Genomic DNA, 10,938 nt, shown 5'->3' on the forward strand with positions numbered 1-10,938 from the left:
CTTATAGACAGAGCTGCGCAGTTGCGCAGCATATAGAAAAGAAGCGGGGAAAAGCGGCACCTTTTTAATGCCACTTCTTCCCGCTTGGGGCGTGCGGGCGGCGTGTTCATGGCGGCATTCAGGTAAGGGCCGTCTGAAGGCTATACCTTCATGACGTCATGAACACACCCCTTTTTGCCCGTCTGTATCCCGCCTCTGACTCCTTTGTTGTAGTTATAAGTAGGGTTGCCATAATTCTCTACTAAAAACCAGGACAAAATGTAGGACAAAATTTAGACCAAAAGATAGGACAATTGTAGGATAACAATTAGCCCAAAATGTTAGACATTTAAGAAAAATGGAGGACCTTAAATGTCCTACATTTTGGGCTAAATTTTATCCTACAATTGTCCTATCTTTTGGTCTAAATTTTGTCCTACATTTTGTTCCGGTTTTTAGTAGAGAATTATGGCAACCCTAATTAAAAGTTACTTTCCAAATTCTGCCCATACACTGCCAGAATTATTCCAGTAGGTGCTCTCAAATATCTATCTTACCTTACTTTACCTTATCTTTCTAGAGCATTTATGCCCCGCCCTTCAGCCAAAAGGGCTCTCAGAGCAGCTTACAAAGTTAATTTGACGATTCTCTGCCCTGAGGCTTATCTAAAAAGACACGATACGATACACAAAGAAAAGAAGATGTCAGTGGAGGAGAGGATTAAGTGATGCTGGCTGCTATTCTTTTCCTCAGAGGCCAGAGCAGTGGCAGGTGATGTGGAGGGAAGGTCTCTCGCTAGCTGTTGTGGCCAAGGCCCAATGAGATTGTGCCTTGCTATTGTTTTCTCTGTCAGAAACTACAGCCTTGGCAGTTGGAGAGAAGGTCTTTCACCACAATTTGGACCAAGGAGTGAAAGAAAGGAAGAGACAGACAGCAGATAGACAAATGGATGCTGATTGACTTTTTTTCCTTTCCTTCAGCACATCCTTATGCCTCAGTCAGTTAAAATGTGAAGGTCTGCATAAAACAGCCAGCCAAAAGGGAGCAGAGATGGGGCCAACCAAGCCTCTCTTGGGAGGGTTTCCATTGACTAGGATTATCCACAGAAAATGTTCTCTCTTGTATTCTTAGCAGATGAGCATAGGAGGGTGGTGGGATGGAAGGAATGCCCTCCTACAAAGAGTATAAAACCTGGACTGACTTACAGTATATGGGAAGCTTCAAGCTTTGAAACAGTCATGATCTGAGCCATAGTAAATCTTTATTTTAATTCTTCATTGAAAACTTGAATCATATTTCAATACCATAATTTTGATACTGCTCTTGTCAAAGTGGTCCTTCTGTTCGCCAAGAGTCTGAGTCTACCTTATTTTGAAATTAGAGTTTCCCAGAGTAAGTTAACATGCCTCACTATTTTGGTTTAATACAGACTGATAGGCATTGATCTACGAAATGATGGGCATTGATCTACACCTTTTTAATATATCTAAATTATAATCTCTGGCCTGCATCTTGATAGCAAAAGTGCATCTTGACCTGAGCAGCTATATGGCCCTAGCATGTGATCTCCTACTGAAACAAAAGGGAAGCCATAGGTTTTGATATGTAAACGAATTTCCTTTCCCAGCCCTGGAAATGGATGAGATTATGCAAGGAGCTGCTAAGTGCTCTCAGGAAAGATGCTATCAGGTGTGTCTCAAGGAAGTGTCTCTTTTTGTAATTGAGGGAGAGCCAGGTGAATCAAAAGAATAACATTTGCATAGCCATTTGGGTCCCTGCCCTGTTGGAAACTTATGGAGATGAAACATTTGGGGGAAGATGTGAAATACACATCAAACAGTCTCCTTTGATTACCCTTTGTCTGGAGATCCAGTTAAACCCTTAAAGGGTCTCCCAAATTTGGAGAGGGGCTGCTACCAGCCACTCTCAGCAGCAGCCAGCCATTCACTGCTGGCAGCTAATAGTTATGTCAGTTTAAAGTCAGTCTCTCTCTCTGACTTGTCTGCTGAACCAGACCTGCAAACCTACACACACAAATTGGACCCACCAACTTCTACGTTAGGTGAGTATCTCCATTAGAAAACCTAATATCTATCCCACATTTACTACGTTATTTCCTGAGTCTTGTATGAATGTGTGAGCGTATGTGCCTGTATGTTTGAATCCTTGTTTCCAATAAAAGAGACATTGATTGTACTTAGAGCCTCTGCCTCATTTCTGGATTTCTAGTTCCTGGTATACAGATCGAAGGGGCGATCCCTGAGGTGTGGTAACAGGCCTCCTCTTGTGACCTTGAGCTAATTAAATTCCCCATTGATAATTTGGTCACTGTTCACTGTTACAAGACAGCTCTTTAGGGTCATAAGTACTATTGCAATTTTTGCAATGGAGATAAAACTACAGTTGCCCCTCCAAGTCTGCGGACTTTAAAATCCGCAGAGGGGTGACCGCCATTAACCTCAATGGGGCATGCGTCCTGCATGCACATGCCCCATTCAAGCCTATGGGGCTTGAATATAGAAGTTTTGGAACTCACCGGGGGGGGGGGGGGGTCTGGAACAGATCCACTGCGAGTTCCAAGGGACAACTGTAGACTTTCATGTCAGAAATCACACAAATCTAAATTATGAATGGAGAAAACTATAAGTATGCTTTATTGTATTGCCTTCTGAACCAGCAGCCTACTACAGTCAAGTATAGCAAGTTACTAACCACCAATTTGTACTTTCCATTCCCTTTTCAAGCCCTTATGCTATTTTATCTAAAAGTAGATGGAAACGATAACAAGTGCTATATAATGCATATTTTCACAAGCATAATGTAGACCCTGGAGATACTCACTTCATGTCTACTGTTATCAAATTGCTCCATTGATTTCAGTAATCCATAGCATCATAATTTGAGAGTTAGACTATAACTCTGGAGACCAGGGTTTGATTCCCAACTCAAGTCATGAAACCCACTGAGTAATCTTGAGCAAATCACATGTTCTCAGCCTCAGGGGAAGGCAGTGGCAAACCTCTGAACCAATCTTGCCAAGAAAACCCCATAATAGGTTTGTCATAGGGTTGCCATAAGTTGGAAATGACTTGAAGGCACACAACAACAACAACAACAGTATAACTAGCTTTATTTGGCTGTACTGCCTCTTCCCATTCCAGGCATATTAATAGCTGGAAGTTATAATTAGGTTTAGTGGTAACATTTGCTCCACTCCTTAGATTGTTTGTACTGTATAAAGCAGAGTTATAAAGAAACCGATAATACAAGTGCTGTGGTACCTTCAAAGTCTGACTAGATTACTTTAACATTTGATCATTGTAAATGTAGGTAACCATTTACTTTATCAAGCCCATGAAGTGACACTCAGATAGTTCTGGATGTGGCAAGAATAAGCGAACTCATGACTGATGTCATTGGGTGAACTAGGAGCAGCCAAATCCCAGTGGAATTAGACTCACATACTGATAGTGTCACCAGGTTTTCAAAATAGCAGTAAAGCACACTAAAAATTCATGACATGCAGGGTTGCCAATCAGGAAGTAGCTTTTAACACATTTCTGTTCTACCTAAATTAAAGTATTGATTTCAGTTAACCAGCCATGTGTTTCTTTGAAAAACTAACATATTGTCCACATTCATAAATTACATGATGCACACAATTCTGTCTTTTAGCATTTTATTCAGTCTATATCAAAGGAGAACTTCCTGACTCACAAATAGAACACATCCCTTATAATAAGGGATCCCTTTAGAATAAGGAACACCTGCCAGTCCTATTAAAGTAAAATTTTTCAGCTCTCAAATAAGAGACATCAGGCAATCCTAGTACTAACAAACCTACAGATCATAATCATGGTTTGTCATGTCTTAGACTGTACAAAGAACTGTCCTAAATCTGATGTAGATTTCAATTTGAATATCTGTTTTCCTCAGTATGTAATCTATTATTATTATTATTATTATTATTATTATTATTATTATTATTATTATTTTGTATCCCACTCTTTTCTCAGAACTAGAACTCAGAGAGGCTTCACAATATTAAAAGAACAATACAATTAAAAATGTAGAAAAGAGGTGCATTAAAAAGGAATTACATTATTACAGTGTTAAAATAGATAGCTATTAAAAGAATAAAATACATTTTAAAAAGAGAAAGCTATATAACACGTTTTAAAATGAAACAACATCCCAAGCCGATCCTTTACAAACATCCTGTTTTCAAAGCTTGTCTGAAAAGGTAGGTCTTAGCCTGTCGGCAGAAGGCCAACAACAAGGGACCCATATAGGCTGGCCCAGCTCCATCAAGGTTAGCCTGAAGATAGAGCGCCCTCCCTCCATAACTGTCATCTTTCAACCTGTGAGAGGGAGTGAATAGGCTGGCCCAGCTCCATCAGGGCTAGCCTGAAGATAGAGCACCCTCCCTCCATAACTGTCATCTTTCAACCTGTGAGGGAGTGAATAGAATGGCCCATCTCCATCAGGGCTAGCCTGAAGAAAGAGGCTCCTCCTTCCATAACTCATCTTTTGGCCTGTGAGGGAAGGAATAGACTGGCCCAGCTCCATCAGCGCTAGCCTGAAGATAGAGCACCCTCCCTCCATAACTGTCATCTTTCGACCTGTGAGGGAGTGAATAGGCTGGCCCAGCTCCATCAGGGCTAGCCTGAAGGAAGAGGCTCCTCCCTCCTTAACTGTCATCTTTTGGCCTGTGAGGGAGTGAATAGGCTGGCCCAGCTCCATCAGGGCTAGCCTGAAGAAAGAAGCTCCTCCCTCCTTAACTGTCATCCTTCGGCCTGTGAGGGAGAGAATAGGCTGGCCCAGCTCCATCAGGGCTAACCTGAAGAAAGGCTCCTCCCTCCTTAACTGTCATCCTTCGGCCTGTGAGGGAGTGAATAGGCTGGCCCATCTCCATCAGGGCTAACTTGAAGAAAGAAGCTCCTCCCTCCATAACTGTCATCTTTTGGCCTGTGAGGGAGAGAATAGGCTAGCCCAGCTCCATCAGGGCTAGCCTGAAGAAGAAGAGCCCTCCCTCCGGTCCAACTGCCTTGGTCCAGGCCTCAGAGGGAGAGAAGAACTGCTGGACCTGATCCACTCCCCCCTCACCATTCCCTTTGCCTTTTGTGTCGTGTATTTTTAGATTGTAAGCCTGAGGGCAGGGCACTGTCTATTTTCCCCTCTGTTATAAACCGCTTGGATTCCCAGTGATAGGGTGATAAATAAATCCTATTGTTATTGTTGTTGTTGTTATTCTGGCCTCCTTGGGAAGGGAGTTCCAGAGTCTAGGGACAGCCACTGAGAAGGCCCTCTCTCGTGTCCCTACCAATTGTGCTTGTGATGGTGGTGGGACAGAAAGAAGGATCTTTCCAGAGGATCCCAGAGCCTGGCCCAGTTCATACTGGGAGATACGGTCTGACAAATAGTGTGGACCTGAGCCTAATAATAATAATAATAATAATAATAATAATAATAATAAATTTTATTTATATACCGCTTTTCCATAGATCAAAGCGGTTTACAGACTATTATAGGGCTTTATAGATCATAACCAGCACTTTGAATTGTGCTTGGAAACAATCTGGCAGCCAATGGAGCTGTTTCAACAGGGGCATTGTGTCGTCTCTGAAACCTGCCCCAGTTACCAGCCTGGTTGCAGCCCTTTGGATCAGATGAAGTTTCCAAAGATTCTTCAAAGGCAGTCCCATGTAGAGCCCATTACAGTAGTCCAAACGGGATGTAATCAAGGCACGTACCACTGAGGCCAAGTCCGATGTCTCAAGGAACGGGTGCAGTTGGCACACAAGTTTCAAATGCAAAAGCTCTCCTGGTCACTGCAAAGACCTGGGCCTCCAGGTTCAAATCTGAGTCCAAGAGTACCCCCAAACTGCGAACCTGTGTCTTCACGGCAAGTGTAACCCCATCTAACACAAGCTGGATTCCTATTCCCTGATCTGCCTTCTGACTGACCAGGAGCACCTCTGTCTTATCTGGATTAAGTTTCAACTTGTTTGCCCTCATCCAGTCCATTACTGATGGTTTAGGATCAGGACAGCCTCCTTGGATTGAGGTAGAAAGGAATAACAGAATTGAATGTATTCTGCATATTGATGGAATCTAAGACAGGGAGCTTAAATTCCCATACAACATGCTTGGAATAGCTTCAGAAGCAGTCTTCCAGATGTTGGACTGCAGCACCCACCATTCTTCATGATTGGCGTAGCTGGCAAAGGCTCATAGGTGTTCCACCAGTATCTGGAGGGCTACGCTATATCTATTCCCACAATACCTATTGATTTTGACTGCCACAGATTTTTCTGTGTATTTGACACAGTCCTTTATCTTTAGGTGAGAAAAAAACTTGAGGTTTGGAAACTCTAAATGGGGAGAAAGTGAAACTGACAAATTTTCCCATCCCTATCATGAGCACAAATTTGGGTATGCCCTGAAAAACAATTATAGCATGAAAATTTACTAAGAATATGTTTACACAAGAAATGTCCATGTTCCAAAGATTTTTTTAACATGGATATAATAACACACTTGAAAGCTGGGTCCAAATTCAACAGAACCCATTGTTTCTTAACCCTTTGAAGAAAAGGACTGGGGTTGGGTGGAATGGGGAGTATAATCTTGTCGTAAACTACACTTGTTCTGTATCTCCTTTTTCACAGCCTCTGCAACGGGATGCCTGTTTTAATCCATACAAGTTAGTGCTTAGACTTCACTCCCACATAAACACAATCTTTTTGCAAACATATTCTAATATTAATTATCCCCTTGGCACCTCAAGGGTTTCTTGATGCAGCCCACTAATGTAAAATGCATTAGTGTGAATGCTAGCTCCAAGAGTTTAGATGTAGATTATCTTAAATAAACAGTGGGGAAGATTTACCGGGGGGCGGGGGGTGGCATCCATACAATTGAATACTCTGAAAGATGAGTTCCTTCAACAAAACCAGCTACTGCCACCTTGTGATTGATATCACAGAAAATAGTGTCAAAAGCAACAAAATAGAGAAAGATGAACAACATTTGGCTATTTTAAGGACTGTCCTGTTGTCTTGGTTTATTGTTTTTCAGTGCTGGCAATATAATTTGGCAGAATGAGGTGATCTCTTCAAGCAACAGATTGTGGCTATTACAGTCCATATATTAGTGTGGAAAGGGATCTTGTAGCACCTTTGAGACACCAAAAGAAAGAAGCTGGTAGCATGAGCTTTCTTAGATTTGAGACTACTTCCTCAGATACCTTATACACACTTTGTTCACAGATTATGCACACGTTATAACTAGGTACACCCCCCCCCCTCCGGCAAGCCTCATGAGGGTTCTCATGGCCAGCTCATCATACCTCCTTTCTGGTTCCTACACTATATTTTAATACTTCTACCATCATTCAAATAATTATCTACTCATATTGGCTTTGGGCAACATCCTTCATCCTGACTTTTCCTCCAGCAGCTATTGTTAAAACTGAACCTGTGACCTCATCTCCATTACTACAATGTTTGTATCTCTATTGCTATTCTCACACACATCCTGCTTATATAGCTCTATCCCTGGACCATCCACTTCATGCATCTAAGGAAGTAGACTCAAGTCTACAAAAGCTCATGCTACCAGCTTCTTTCTTTCAGTTAGTCATAAATGTGCTACAAGATCCCTTTGCACACTGATTTTCCAAACATGACTATGTTTTTGTAACAAATTATTAGTTATTTCGTGTATTAGGATTGCATTTTTATTGTTGCAGAGGAGGAGTGGTGAAATCTTCTGTTTCAGGTGTCAACTTGACTGGCCTGGAGTACTATACAGTTTGGGTGTGTAGGGCACTGTGTTTCTCTGCCTCAGGCAGTAAAGAGTTTTGTGTTAGCATTGCTGCTTTTGTATTGAATTAAATTATTGTAAAGCAAATAAAGAAGGTATCTTCTCCACTCCAGTACTACAAATAGGTTTAAAGTACAACTCATTTTGTGTGACCCATGTTGATCCCACAGTCAGCCCAACATCTGTAAAATGGATCAAGAGGTAAAACACAAATATGAGGGGGTTCTGAAAAGTTCTCAGCCTGACCAAGAAGGGGATGATCTAGAGCATTCCTGACTATTGGTCAAAATTCCTGGGGCTTCTGGGAGTTGAAGTCCAAAACACCACGAGGAACAAAGTTTGGGAATCACTGATTTTGAGCCATGAAACTTATATGCTATTCCACACTTGGCACATTGGTTCTCATGTTTCTTTAATCCTACCCAGAATTCTAATGTTTGGTCACTGAAATATGACTCTGCTGCTGCTATCACCTCTAAATCATTCAAAAGTTTCCTTCCTTTTCAAATGCTTTTAAAGGTTTGGATGGAGCAAGATCTGGTGAGTGGGATAGATGGTCTATGCACTCAAAACCTAATTCTTCAAAACATGCATTGTCTTGCCAGCCACATGAGTAGGTGCATTATTCTGCAAGAAAAGAACACCATTCTGCAGCTTCTCTTGTCATTTTCTTTTCAGCATTCCTTGTATGAGATTATAAAGATTGGAGAGAGACACGAATATCTAATTCCCAGTGATTGGGCGGCATATAAATAAATCCTATTGTTGTTGTTGTTGTTGTTGTTGTTGTTGTTATTATTATTATTATTATTATTATTATTATTATTATTGCAGACCTTCAGATGTTTCTGGACAGGATCTCCCAGCATGACTCAGCACTGACTACAATGGCAAAGTCTTGCAGTCCCACAGTATCTGGATATTCGCATGACTCCCATCCCTTGTCTAACTCAAAATTGCATTTTGTATAGATTTCCACTGTCTCGTATTAATTTTCTCTGAGTTCATTTTGGAAGTCGGAGGGAGCATCACATGCCATTATGGTAAAGTCTAATAACATGTTGCACATTTTAATGTTACCTTTAAACTAAATTAAACCAACAATATAGAAGGATATGTGCATAAATAACAATTTAGCAAGTTACAAAATTATGTTGTGATTCTACATTATAAAGATGAAAAGATTGCTTTTTCAAGGATTTTATAGAAAGAAAAATTAATGAACTAGTAAATTATTTTTAATACTTACACTCTGTATAAAAATTTCAACCATCCAACCTCTGGAGCTAATATAACAGGCAGACTTAATTTAGGCTGGGGTGGGCACATTGTGGCCTTCATGATGTCATTTGACTGTAACTCCCATCAGTCCTAGTAAGCATAGCCCGTGGCAAGGAATGCTAGGAGTTGCAGTCCAGTAAAACCTGGAGGGCCACATGTTGCCCACTGTTGAATCAGAATATAACTAATTTTGCTATTTTCAGTTTTCAGTCAATGCTATGGAACTATTCAGCTCCATCACTATAATCTATCAGAGAATTCGCTGGTGTTTGAAAATCAGTGATATTAAGTGTTTGAAACAGAATCCCAATATTCTTTTACCTTTTGGCAATCCCACTGACAATACGTAAAGTCTGCTTCCATACAGCCACTTTTCTGGGGCTGTTCAGTGATAGATTTTTTTTAAAGTGCCTTTGTATTAAGACACATTCATAATATAAAGAAAAGTGCCTAAATATTATGCTTGCTTGCATCCTTCTCATCATGTCTGAGGAAATTATGTACAGGACAAGGGCTGGAAAGACACCATCAGATACACCTTAGTAGGCAGATACCAAAAACTTCTTAATGTACAGGTGAATAGCTGGTTTAAAAAGTTGAAATCATTTATTTTCTTTCACATCTAGGTTGTGTTTTTGTGTTATTTTTAGTCTGATCAGACACAGGAGAGGGAGCAGATAGTGCCAAAGCTCAGATTAGAAATGGAAAGCAAAGCCGAAACTGCTCTGAAAATCAGTAGGTGCTCAGATACTACTGTGCAGAGTGTCATAGAAATGCCTATTAAAGCACCATCTTCATGCTTGGAAGAGCAGAATGAAGCAGTTAAAACTTTGGTCTCTGCCAATTTCCCCCATAGTTCTTGTATGAAAATAATATTTGAGTTCTACAGTTCCAGCCATTGCTTCTTTCTAAAAGCAAGGTAAGTGTTGGAGCTGTTTTGCTAGTGATGCAAGTGATCAAGCAAAGCAACAAGATGTACTGTACCTGGAATGGCAGCAGTACTTTGAGACAGAAGGGACATCAAAATGAAGAGATATTTCCTGACAAGACCTTTAAACTGAGAGCATAAGATACTGCCTAACTTCTCAATGGAGGGATGCTGGCTTCTTCATTATTAGGAAGTTGCCAGATCAACCTAAAGCACAAACAAGATGCTTTGTAGAGACAAGTCCTTCCAGACTAGATGCTTCATCTGATTGCAAGGGCAGCAAACTGTCTTAACATAAATACTGTTCACTGTATGCTTTGCTATAGGTTCAGGACTCTAGCATTGCTAGGACAAAGGGATCTCCCTGGTTCAAAAAGAACATGAGACTTCAAATGGTTCCTGCCACACAGGACAGATAGTAATAGACAGGTTCAGTACTTGGCATCTTTATCTTGCATACAAATAGATTGTGTTTCTGTGTGAGGGAGTGAGGTGGGGGAGATACAGAATTATCAGAGCAAGAATTATCAGTATCAATGGGCTAATATTTCAGCGTAGCATAACTACTTGACTGCTAGGACTAGTGAAAGGTGAATAAATTGTGCAAAATCTATATCCACATATTAGCTTAATATACATAATATATAAGAATATGGATTTCTCAAAACAGTATTTGAGTTGTCGCATGGCTGAATTTGGATTTATAATATTTATTTATTTATTTGTAAATAACTTTTCCAGATATACCAAAGGAGATTCAGAATGACAGGCAGGTTGGTCCGTCACAGACCTATAGATTGCTGTTTCAACAAGAAAATTTATTTGGCAGTTTGATTCCAGAAGGCAGCTATTTCAAAAGCACTTAAGTGACTCTTATTCAATAGCTAATTTGTAACAGGAATTTATTAATCAGAACAGAGTAT

Source organism: Sceloporus undulatus, unplaced genomic scaffold (assembly GCF_019175285.1).
Source record: "Sceloporus undulatus isolate JIND9_A2432 ecotype Alabama unplaced genomic scaffold, SceUnd_v1.1 scaffold_17, whole genome shotgun sequence".
NCBI classification, from domain to species: Eukaryota; Metazoa; Chordata; class Lepidosauria; order Squamata; family Phrynosomatidae; genus Sceloporus; species Sceloporus undulatus.